Source organism: Rattus norvegicus, chromosome 3, assembly GCF_021556685.1.
Source record: "Rattus norvegicus strain SHRSP/BbbUtx chromosome 3, alternate assembly SHRSP_T2T, whole genome shotgun sequence".
NCBI classification, from domain to species: Eukaryota; Metazoa; Chordata; class Mammalia; order Rodentia; family Muridae; genus Rattus; species Rattus norvegicus.
In genome coordinates this window covers 112,978,060-112,991,201 of record NC_141536.1, presented here as the reverse complement: position 1 = coordinate 112,991,201, position 13,142 = coordinate 112,978,060, and the positions used below count along the sequence as shown (strand labels likewise).

The following is a 13,142-nucleotide window of genomic DNA, read 5'->3' as shown; positions in this document are numbered from 1 at the left end:
CATATGACACTGTTCTAAACTATCCAGTCCACATTACTACGACTAACCCCACACTAGATTTGTCTTCATCATTTCCTGTGTGGTTTCAATGTATAAATTCAGCGTCAACTCTGGATCATACTGTGCAGCCAGTCATACTTATCATCTTGATTCATCCATTGAACAAATATTTATCCCATAACTGAGCTGCCAGATGCTGGGTTAGCCCTCTGAAGACACAATGGTGAGTATTTTGGAAGTGGTCCCTGCATTTGCAAAGCGTGCATTCCAGTGAGAGCACAGCATAAACAGGGATCTGGGGATGGTACGGGGCAGGGAAGCCAAGATCTTAAATTCCAAGAACTGAAAGAAGTCCCGTGCTAATAATGATCGCAAGGAGGAGGCCGAGCAGAGAGAGGCGTGAAGCTGGCAGACAGGGACTCGACATTGTGAACTGTGTGCACTACAGAAGAAACTTGGACTCATTTAAAAAAGACTAGGGGGGGGAGGGTTGGGAGGGGAACACCCATAAGGAAGGGGAGGGGGGAGGGGGATGTTTGCCCGGAAACCGGGAAAGGGAATAACACCCGAAATGTATATAAGAAATACTCAAGTAAATAAAAAAAAAAATTGAAAAAAAAAAAAAAGACTAGGACACAGGAAGACAGATCTGTCTTTCCAAACATGGTGGACCTGGTCAAAGATAGTAACAAACTTAGGAGGAAAGCCACGATGGAGCAATCCCTGAGGTCCTTGATCCTATAAACAGCTCGTTGATCTTTGGCACGATGCCTTAACATCTAAGCACTAACTGTACATAAGATGCGAAAGTGTGAGTCATAGACTCAGCACTGCCGTGTGCCTGTGAGTCAACTCGTAAATAGCTCAGTATACAAACGCGTCTTCCTATCCCTGAGTCTGTAACAAGATGGCTTCATTTAATCTTGTATTTAAAAAAACTCTCTGAATACTAATCTAAATCTAAAATTCTTCAAACTATATTACGAAATTACTGGACTGTAGTCTGATGATTACAGCAAATGACGGAAAGGAGAAAAGTGATTGGAATGGGGTCACAGAAAGTCTTTGGAAAGAGATACCATGTAAGCCAGAAGCTGAGCAGTAAGAAGAAATCAGAAGGCAGAGCATTCTAAATGAAGGATGCACAGAAAACCAAAGTTCTGAGGTGAGAGTGAGCTTATCGTGTCCTGGAAATAGAAATGATGGATCACAGTGAGTGAGAAGGAAGTTCCATGGTGAAACCAACATGGCTTTGAGATTTGTCCCTACCTGTCATAGCTTCTACTCGTGTATGAGTGTGAGACGCCGTTCTGAAACCCTCATGGGACATGTGTTTTGGCCATCTGGAAAATGACTAAAATGTAAGTCAGCCACGGCGGTGACTATGGTTGAAGCCCAAGTCATGGATCTAGGATGGTAGCAGCCGGAAGGAAACAGAGCGGGGTGGGTAATGCAGGAGTGAGAGCCGAGCCAGAGGCTTCACGTGTGGAAGTGCATGCACAGGGCTGTGTGTGTTGACCTAAGGAGGATGGTGTGAGAAAGACCATAGCCCAAATGCAAGGCAGTGTAGATGCCCCTCTATACACTGTCTGTGAACCTTTGACTTCTTTAAAATGAACTGGTTACATAAGAGTGTGGGAAGTGAAAGCAGAAATACATTTAACAATACTTGGCCGAACTTAGTACAAAAGGAAGGCTGTTCCTGTGTTCTGTTATGCATTTTGTTTAAAATGTTAAGAGTAGGGCCTGGATGATGGCTCTGTGGGTAAAGGGCTGCCCCACAGGTGTGAAGACATGTCTCAGATCCCCAACACACATGTAAAAGCCAAATAAGGCAGAAAGAGAGAGTAACCACATGCTGGTGTGGAGACAGGAGGATCCCTGGAGCTTGCTGCCTGCTAGTCTAGCAAAAATGGCTTCTTCAACCTCAGGTTCAAGAAAAGAAGATGCTGTCTCAAAGATAAGGTAGACAGTGATAGAGGACAATACTTCACATCAACCTCCGTCTCCACACACAGGATAACAGGCATGCACACCACTCATACACATGTACACACATGAACAAGAGGCATGTACACACATAAACACACACAGAGAGATACACACACTACATTAAAACCGGTCTTCCCTTATTTTGATAATTAAGAATGTCTCTGATGACAAGGGTATGATAAGTGTGGCTATTAAAGCAAAGGCAATATATGAACAGTCAAGATGATGTTATATGGCTTTAATATAAGAGACTAAACTTGTATAACCCTTTGATTTGAAGCCATAACTGAGTCTTGGAGCTGTCGTCAGATGTTGAGCTAGTGCTCAGCTCAATCCTGTGATACTGAAAGTCAAATTCCCTTTAAAAATGTTGGAATTTTTAAGAAATGCCTAATATCCTCTGGTCACTTTTCCTAAAATAAATGTGTTTTTATTTTTACAGTTCCTTCCAAATAAGAAAATATATTCATCAAGAAACACAATAGTAAAATAATACATATAAGCATGCAAAACGAAAATAGGTCACACAATGAAAAGAACATGATTTTAAAAAACTAAAGAATCTTCTCCATCTAATGCCAAAACATGGCTCACTTGGAAAAAAAAACTCATTTTATGTGAACCAGAACAAGGCCAGCCTGAGCCAGGCAGGAGAAAGTGGGGGCTGCACATGGCCTGAATGAGTTTGTTGGCGTACAAAGGTATAGACTATTTTAAAAGAAATAGGGCTGGAGAGATGGCTCAGTGGTTAAGAGTACATATTATTCATGCAAAGGGCTGGAGCTCAATTCTCAGTACCCACATCAAGAAGCTCACAATCAACTATAAGTCCAGCCTCAGGGGATCCAACACCTTCTTCTGACCTTGGTGGACACATACACATCCATACACACATTTCATCCACTACACACACACACACACACACACACACACACACACACACACACACGTAATTAGAGCATACAGACATACATGCATGTACATACCTAAAAGTAAAATTTTTTAACTTGCGATTATTATGCATGTATTGCTGTTTTGCCTGTATGTATGTCTGCACCACTTATTTGCCCAGTGCCTGTGGAGTCCAGGGGTGCTGAACCTTCTAGAACTGGAGTTGCAGATGTTTGTGAGCAGCTGTGTGGGTTCTGAAAATCTAATCCAGGTCCTCTGGAAGAACAGAGAGTGCTCTTACCTGAGGTAAAGTAATTCTTTTTTCTTCAGGACGGCTGTTCACGAGTGCCAAGCATACATTATGCATATAGTAAATTATAGTAGATCACACTTAACCAAATCTGTGAAAGAATGCAGAAAACACATTCAATATATAATATAAATGCAAAACTACTAAAAGATGTTTGAAAATTGATTTCTCTCTTAGTTTTAAATTTCCTATGGCAAAGGGTACATTATATTACTTTGCATAACCTTGGAAACTTCAACAAAGCAAAAGACAAATTTCAACCCAAACTCAATTTGAATGGTAACAAATGCCAACTGAGAAACTCTTTTTTCTTATTATTTAAAAAATAATGTTTTCATTTGTGCTTTTATTCATTCAATTCTTAAAAGTTTCTAATTTACTTCTTGGTTTCTGTCCTGACCCAGTTTTCATTCAGCAATGAGTTCTCCAGCTTTCGTGGGCTTGTATACTTTCTGCTGTCCCTACGGTGGTATTCAGCATTCTGTGGTGGTCATGTAGGCTGCAGGAGTTATTTCGGTTTTCTTGAATCTGTTGAGATTAGCCTTGTGTCCTCCTATGTGGCCAATTTTGGAGAATATGCCATAAGCTACTGAGGAGAAAGTGTATTCCTTAATGTTTGGGTGAAATATTCTGTAGATGTCTGTCACGTCCATTTGGTTTAGGATGTTATGTAACTCCAGGACTTCCTCAGGATGGTCTGTCTGTTGGCTAAAGTATGGTACTGAATTCACCCCCTATCACTGTGGCAGAGTCAGTTTGTGATTTTAGCTGTAGTAGCATTTCTTTTATGGACTTGTGTGCCTTTGCGTTTGGTGTATAAATGTTTCTAATAGTAACATCCTCTTGGTAAGTTTTTCTTTAATTATTATTTAGAATTATATATTATTCTTATATATTGTGGTTAATTTTTGCCTGAAGCCTATTTTCTCAAATATTAAAATAGCTATAAACCTACTTACTTCTTGGGTCCATTTAATTATAATATATTTCTATCCTTTTAACCTAAGTTGATGTCTGTTTTTGATGGTGAGGTGTGCTTCTTGTATACAAGAGAAAGACGGATCCTGTTTTCTAATCCAATCTGTTACTCTATGTCTTTCTACTGTGGGATTGAGACCATTCATACTGAGAGTTAAAAATAAGCAATATTTGTTGACTTCTATTATTTTGTTGTCTGTGTCCCTCTCCCTCTTGAACTGCTCTGGGATTGTTTATTTCTTGTGTCCTATTGGGTGTAAACCTCTTCAGACAGAAGTTTTCCTTCTGATGCCTTCTGCAGAGCTGTATTGGGGACATTAATTTGTTTTCATCGAGTGTCTTTCTTTCTCTGCCAGTTGTGGTTAATAGTTTTGCCGGGTGTGGGAGTCTGAGCTGGCATCCATGGTCCCTTAGAACTTATAGAGCATCTAACCAGCCCCTCCTGGCCTTCAGAATCACCACTGCAAACAGCATGTTTTTATAGCAGGCCTGCATTTAAAGATGACTTGCTCTTTTTTCACTGGCAGCTGTTCGTATCCTTGCTTTGTCCTGATTATTTAGCCTCTTGATTGTGGTGCACCATGGGGAGTATCTTTTCTGGTCCTGTCTGGTGCTCCGCATGCTTCCTGTACCTTTATAGGTATCTCCTTTTTTTAGATTGGGGTAATTTTCTTCTATAATTTTGTTTTAAATATTTTGTTGTCTTCCTCTATATATTTTTGTAGAGTTGGTCTTTTCATAGTTTCCTGTATTTCCTGGATGTTTTGTGTCTGGATACTTTTAGATTTAACATTTTCTTTGACTGAGCTGTCCATTACTTCTACCTTATCTTCAAGACTTGAAATTCTCTCTTCTGCATCTTCTGGTCTATTCATGAGGCTTACCTCTAAGGATTTTGTTGACCTTTTTACTTACAGTTTTATTTCAGCTTGGGTTTTCTTTAGTGATTCTATTTCTTTGTTAAATTCTATTTTTGTGAATTATTTTCATTATTCCATTCAACTGTTTGTGTTTTCATGGTCTTTATTAAGGCATTTATTCGGATGCTCATTAAGACACAGGGGCTACTTTGAAGTCGTTGGCTGGTGCTCCAGCTGAATTGCTTTTCTCGGAGCCTATTGCAGTTGGGTTTGGACAATGGAGGTCCCTGGTAAAGAGTAGTTCCGTAGGAGTCACCAAGGAATGGAGATAAGTCAGAAGAAGAGGCTGAAACAGACCGAAACCAAGAGACCCTAGTACATGAAACTTTAGTGTATTTTAAATGCCTTAAAGGGAAACATTTGGGGTACTATCCATCATGTTATTTATGCCTTGGATCAGTAAAATTCAAGTCAATAATTCTAGTTTTTAGTATAACTAAAGAGTTCAGTTACACACTAATTAAAATGATAATTATTTATGCTGTGTTCTTCCCTTATTTTCCTTGCTTTTCCCATTCCTTACATCCCATTTTATCCCACTCAGCAAGCTGATATATCATGGTATATTGATATAGTTTATTTCTAAAGCAAATAACAAATAGGAAAAACAAGTAACAGACTCAAAAATATCAAAATATTACTGTTGTTATTTTTCTTCAAAAAAGTAATTATTCAGAAATATAATATGTAAAATCTCTGAGCTACTTTACCACTATCTACAACATTTCCTATTTGGACATAGTAAAGTTTTATTGAGTTCTCATGCCCTTACATTTAGCTTGTGTCTTCTAAACTGAGAGATTACCTCTTTTCCCTGTTTTCTACTCCCTTGATTTCCTAGATATAATTTAAGTTCTAGCACGTATTTGTGATACCTTATATTTTTTCTTCCCCACCCCCCCCCCCCTGGAGCTGGGGACCGAACCCAGGGCCTTGCGCTTCCTAGGCAAGCGCTCAACCACTGAGCTAAATCCCCAACCCCCATATATTTTTTCAAAGGCTAGTAGTTTTCATTGTTACTGCTCAGCAAGTTCACTGCCTCCTTCCTTCTGCATTTTAAAATTCTGATCTCTCCCTCTCCCTCCCTCTCACTCGCTCTCTCCCTCTCCCTTCTGCACACACACACACACACGCACACACACACACACACACACGCACGCACGCACACACACACTCACACACTCACACACACACACACTGTGTGTGTGTGTGTGTGAGTGTGTGTTTTCTATCATATCCATACTTTTTAGGGTTTTGGGGAGCTCCTTAGGTTATTCTTATATTCTTAAAATAATCTTCTATTTTTATATTCTTAGTTTTATAATTTGTCTTTTTTTAGCCTTTTTGAAAAAAAATCTGCTTTCTATTATAACCAATATTCCTCTGAGAACAACTACATATTATAGAAGGCAAATAATTCTCAAATAATAATCCATAATTATGCAACTTCTGGTAATTTAGTCCTTTATCCAAAATTTTAGAGTTGTTTGTGTAGTCTAACTTGGAAAATTGTTTGTTTGTTTGTTTATTCCATGGTAAGAGGAAAGTTTACGGAAGGAAGGTTGGTTTCAATGCAAAACCTGTTTCTCACAATGAGAGAGCTTGGAAACTAAACATGGAAAATGAGTCACTCTAAGCAACAATCCATTTCTGAGAGGCCTAAACTGGATAACACATGCAAAGCACTGTGAGAATGAGGAGATAGCAAAGTTCATGTACTGAAAAAAGAAATAAAAAAAAAAGTGAAAAGTCGTCAAGAACTACTGGCACAGTAGTTCACAGATACAGGCATAGTCCTCTCCAAAGGAATGGGTTAGCTATGAAAAACCTTCATAGCCAGATAAACATAGCCAGACATTTCCAAGTTTGAATAATTGTTCATAATTATGGGACACAAGCAAATTACTTAGCTTCTTTGTATCTGTCATAGATAAAAAGAATAGTAAATTACTAATTTACCGTTGAAGAAATCTAAGAAGTGCAGGACTAGGTACGAAAACAAAAGCCCAAGTAAAGTGCAAGAGTGACACAGGGTAGGTCTCATGCTAAGGCAGCAGTCTGGGTGCAGCTGAAGAACGGCCCCAGGGCCGGGAGCTTGGGAGGAGATTCAACAAGATGAGATGGAGTCTCAGTGAACCTAGTAAAGAGAGAAAGCCAAAGTGAATGTAGTAAGAAACAGGAAATGAATGTAACACGCCTTGTTTCTGCATGGTATTTATAGAACAGTTAATGCATGCTGGACAGGTTTCTAAGCACAATGTACTCTTCCTAAGTTGCTACTGTTTTAAAGTCTTTATTCAGGAAATGAGAAAGAAATATAGATGACAGATAGATAGATAGATAGATAGATAGATAGATAGATAGATAGATAGATAGATAGATAGATAGATAGATAGATAGATTGATAGATTGATAGAAAGAAAAAACAGTATAGCTACCCATTTGTCTTCATTTTCTATATTAGGAATCAAAGCAGAAAAGAATTCAGGTAGTAAAATTTGCAGTAAGTTAACATTTGCACAGGGAAACCAGTCTGGAGTCTGAGCTCCAAGCCCCAGTTGTCTTCAATACAGAACGTTTTGATAAAGGAGGTGAGGGGTGACTGTAGTGGACACACCCCCTCAAGAGGGGAGCATGTTAGTATGCAGTAACCTCAAACCCTGCCTGGGCCACAAGCAGAGAACGCAGTGAAGAAACCCTCTTGCTGTGGGGAGAAGCCCACTCAGAAGAAAGACTCCCACCTCAAAAGAAACTTGTGTCAATAATTCACAATAGCAAACTTAACTAAATTAAATGAATCACAGAAGACTACAGACAGCATGGAACTCTGTTTATCTGTTCACACTGAGGGAGGCAAAGCCTCCGGGTACAGAAAGTGATTACCAGGGCTGCAGCAGGGGAGGGGTCCCTGCAGCACCGAGAGCTGCAACTGAACGCTGGTGGCATTCGTATACTGAACACCTTTGTCTGTGGAGACAGTGTGATAAAGTTTCATTGATACTCTGAAGCTTTCTAGGGACTGATTCCATATTTTGCTGTGAAGTAAAAGTATTCCCTACTTTGCTTTGAATTTGGGCTTCTTTGTATTTGATTTTCACATTAAAATGATATTTTTGTTAACACGTTTCTAGAGTTACAGTGAACCTTGTAGTTGCTTTTGTGTTGATGCTTACAGGTGAATTCGTGACCTTTGCTGAAGACTCTTACTCCACTCTGAAAGTTACTGCTGTGTCTTTCTTCCTCTGGGGGTTTTCTCCAACATCTCTACAAAGTCTAGCTATTTGAGTTTGAGGCAAGTATGGTTGGTTGTCGTGATATTTATCCTTCTTGGAATTTGTCACACTTCTTATATCTGAGAGTGGCCATCTTCCACTGGTCCTGGGAACTGTGTTGGAATCCTATTGTGGCCTAACCATCCCTCATTCCCTTCAGGATTTCGGTCCTACTACAATCTCTCTGTACTAAGTGTTTCAGTTCTCCATGTGTGTTTTCCATGTACGTCCTTGAATTGGCTGATCCTACCTTCTTCTATCAAACACACTGGAAGAATTTTTAATTTCAGATATTATGTTTATCAATTGTTAAAAGTATGCTTTGTTCCTTTATGAATTATATTAATAATTTTTCTTCAATTTGCTCATTTATTTATTCTACCGAAGTGAGCAAATTTATAGTATGGTAAAGCCTGTGGTCTTCAAAACCACTCTTGTGGCTTTTGCGTGCAATCTCATTGTACACTAAGCATTATATAAAAATCTGTAGAGGATGTAGATGAGTCTGACCCCACAGGCCCACGTGTTTAGATGTTTGACCCCCAGTTAGTGGAACTGTTTGGAGGAATTAGGGGGTATGAACTTGTTAGCATAGGTGTGTCCCTAGGGATGGCAAAGCCCCGTCCTCTCCCTCTCCCTCCCCCTCTCCCTCTCTTCCTTCTCCCTCTCCTCCCTCTCCCTCTCCTCCTTCTCTTCGCCTCCCCCTTCCTCCCCCTCCCCCTCTCCTCTCCCTCCCTCTTCCTCTGCCTGCTGCCTGTGAATCAGGATGTCAGGCTCTCAGCCACTGCTCTCAGCGCTGGCTGTGCCTATGTGCTTCCCGCTATGATGATCACAGAAGTTCTCTGACACTGTAAGCAAGCCCCAGTTAAATGCTTTTAAAGAATTTCCTTGATCATGGTGTCTCTTCACATTGACTGACAATGAAATTTCCAAAAGAATGTTAGCCTTTTTCTGTCCTGGGTAGTGTTAACATCACTACAGTCTTTGCCCAAGAAGGGTCCTGCTACCAGTCACACCCGGATTCCCTTTCTACCTGCCTTTAGCTCTGGGAGGTTTCTGCTCCTCCAGCCCATTCCTGAGACCCATGAATTCCTGGATAAAAGACACCCACACACAGAGCTTGTCATTTACAACTCGCCTTCCATGGCACAGTTGCTGGGCACAGATGTCTCCCGCCTGGAAAATCGTGCCCTTACCAATTTGTTATCTCCATCTCTTTGCCTGCTCTAAACTTAGTGGCTAGTCCCACTTTGCCCCTGCCAAGCATCCTTGGCCACCTGCCTGTAGTGGAGGGCAAAGGCCTTAGCTCCCGCTTCCCTGACGTCATACATGATTGCAGCACTCTTCTTCCTCCAAGGATGGCAAGAAAAGCCTCTCTCTCCTTCCCTGCGTCTCCTTTTTTCCTGGGACCCAGAAGTCTGACCTGTACCTTCTGCCCAACAATTGGCTCCTAGGTCTTCCTTCTTGACAAATCAGGAACGAATTAGGGAACAGAACTTTAACATCAGAACCTCCCCTTACCTCTTCCCATTAAGGATGATGGATTAAAACACCCTAGGTCATCAGTAATCTGAGTCAGATATGTTCGCAGTGTTAGGAAGTTCATCCCACTGCAAGCTTTTCCCTCTTTGGGTCCATGGGGTTCCTGGGGTTTAATAAAAACCCTGTGGGTCCCAACCTTAAAGGAGCAGGTACAGTCAGTTCTAGTTGTAGAATGATTCTATCTTTTTTTTTTCTCCATATTTATTAAATTGGGTATTTCTTATTCACATTTCAATTGTTATTCCCTTTCCCAGTTTCTGGGCCAACATCCCCCTAACCCCTCCCCCTCCCCTTCTGTATGGGTGTTCCCCTCCCCATCCTCCCCCCATTACCGCCCTCCCCCCAACAATCACGTTCACTGGGGGTTCAGTCTTAGCAGGACCAAGGGCTTCCCCTTCCACTGGTGCTCTTACTAGGCTATTCATTGCTACCTATGACGTCAGAGTCCAGGGTCAGTCCATGTATAGTCTTTAGGTAGTGGCTTAGTCCCTGGAAGCTCTGGTTGCTTGGCATTGTTGTTCATAAGGGGTCTCGAGCCCCTTCAAGCTTTCCAGTTCTTTCTCTGATTCCTTCAACGGGGGTCCTGTTCTCAGTTCAGTGGTTTGCTGCTGGCATTCGCCTCTGTATTTGCTGTATTCTGGGTGTGTCTCTCAGGAGAGATCTACATCCGGCTCCTGTCTGCCTGCACTTCTTTGCTTCATCCATCTTGTCTAATTGGATGACTGTATATGCATGGGTCACATGTGGGGCAGGCTCTGAATGGGTGTTCCTTCTGTGTCTGTTTTAATCTTTGCCTCCCTATTCCCTGCCAAGGGTATTCTTGTTCCCCTTTTAAAGGAGTGAAGCATTTGCATTTTGATCATCCATCTTGAGTTTCATGTATTCTGTGCATCTAGGGCAATTCAAGCATTTGGGCTAATAGCCACTTATCAATGAGTACATACCATGTGTGTTTTTCTGTGATTGGGTTACCTCACTCAGGATGATATTTTCCAGTTCCCTCCATTTGCCTATGAATTTCATAGTCATTGTTTTTGATAGCTGAGTAATATTCCATTGTGTAGATGTACCACATTTTCTGTATCCATTCCTCTGTTGAAGGGCATCTGGGTTCTTTCCAGCTTCTGGCTATTATAAATAAGGCTGCGATGCACATAGTGGAGCACGTGTCCTTTTTATATGTTGGGGCATCTTTTGGGTCTATGCCCAAGAGAGGTATAGCTGGATCCTCAGGCAGTTCAATGTCCAATTTTCTGAGGAACCTCCAGACTGATTTCCAGAATGGTTGTACCAGTCTGCAATCCCACCAATAATGGAGGAGTGTTCCTTTTTCTCCACATCCTCGCCAGCATCTGCTGTCACCTGAGTTTTTGATCTTAGCCGTTCTCACTGGTGTGAGGTGAAATCTCAGGGTTGTTTTGATTTGCATTTCCCTTATGACTAAAGATGTTGAACATTTCTTTAGGTGTTTCTCAGCCATTTGGCATTCCTCAGCTGTGAATTCTTTGTTTAGCTCTGAACCCCATTTTTAATAGGGTTATTTGTCTCCTTGCAGTCTAACTTCTTGAGTTCTTTGTATATTTTGGATATAAGGCCTCTATCAGTTGCAGGATTGGTAAAGATCTTTTCCTAACCTGTTGGTTGCCATTTTGTCCTAACAACAGTGTCCTTTGCCTTACAGAAGCTTTGCAGTTTTATGAGATCCCATTTGTCGATTCTTGATCTTAGAGCGTAAGCCATTGGTGTTTTGTTCAGGAAAATTTCCCCAGTGCCCATGTGTTCAAGATGCTTCCCCACTTTTTCTCCTATTAGTTTGAGTGTATCTGGTTTGATGTGGAGGTCCTTGATCCACTTGGACTTAAGCTTTGTACAGGGTGATAACAATGGATCGATCTGCATTCTTCTACATGTTGCCCTCCAGTTGAACCAGCACCATTTGCTGAAAATGCTATCTTTTTTCCATTGGATGGTTTTGGCTCCTTTGTCAAAAATCAAGTGACCATAGGTGTGTGGGTTCATTTCTGGGTCTTCAATTCTATTCCATTGGTCTATCTGTCTGTCTCTGTACCAATACCATGCAGTTTTTATCACTATTGCTCTGTAATACTGCTTGAGTTCAGGGATAGTGATTCCCCCTGAAGTCCTCTTATTGTTGAGGATAGCTTTAGCTATCCTGGGTTTTTTGTTATTCCAGATGAATTTGCAAATTGTTCTGTCTAACTCTTTGAAGAATTGGATTGGTATTTTGATGGGGATTGCATTGAATCTGTAGATTGCTTTTGGTAAAATGGCCATTTTTACCATATTAATCCTGCCAATCCATGAGCATGGGAGATCTTTCCATCTTCTGAGGTCTTCTTCAATTTCTTTCCTCAGTGTCTTGAAGTTCTTATTGTACAGATCTTTTACTTGCTTGGTTAAAGTCACACCGAGGTACTTTATATTATTTGGGTCTATTATGAAGGGTGTCGTTTCCCTAATTTCTTTCTCGGCTTGTTTCTCTTTTGTATAGAGGAAGGCAACTGATTTATTTGAGTTAATTTTATACCCAGCCACTTTGCTGAAGTTGTTTATCAGCTTTAGTAGTTCTCTGGTGGAACTTTTGGGATCACTTAAATATACTATCATGTCATCTGCAAATAGTGATATTTTGACCTCTTCTTTTCCGATCTGTATCCCTTTGATCTCCTTTTGTTGTCTGATTGCTCTGGCTAGAACTTCAAGAACTATATTGAATAAGTAGGGAGAGAGTGGGCAGCCTTGTCTAGTCCCTGATTTTAGTGGGATTGCTTCAAGTTTCTCTCCATTTAGTTTAATGTTAGCAACTGGTTTGCTGTATATGGCTTTTACTATGTTTAGGTATGGGCCTTGAATTCCTATTCTTTCCAGGACTTTTATCATGAAGGGGTGTTGAATTTTGTCAAATGCTTTCTCAGCATCTAATGAAATGATCATGTGGTTCTGTTCTTTCAGTTTGTTTATATAATGGATCACGTTGATGGTTTTCCGTATATTAAACCATCCCTGCATGCCTGGGATGAAGCCTACTTGATCATGGTGGATGATTGTTTTGATGTGCTCTTGAATTCGGTTTGCCAGAATTTTATTGAGTATTTTTGCGTCGATATTCATAAGGGAAATTGGTCTGAAGTTCTCTTTCTTTGTTGTGTCTTTGTGTGGTTTAGGTATAAGAGTAATTGTGGCTTCGTAGAAGGAATTCGGTAGGGCTCCATCTGT

The 13,142-nt window shown here is 40.7% G+C and overlaps 1 protein-coding gene across 3 annotated transcripts in view; it reads left to right on the top strand.

Annotated features, from left to right (window-relative positions):
* Positions 1-13,142, top strand: part of Fam227b (family with sequence similarity 227, member B) — a 166,406-nt gene that overhangs the window by 120,847 nt on the left and 32,417 nt on the right. The window lies entirely within an intron of this gene.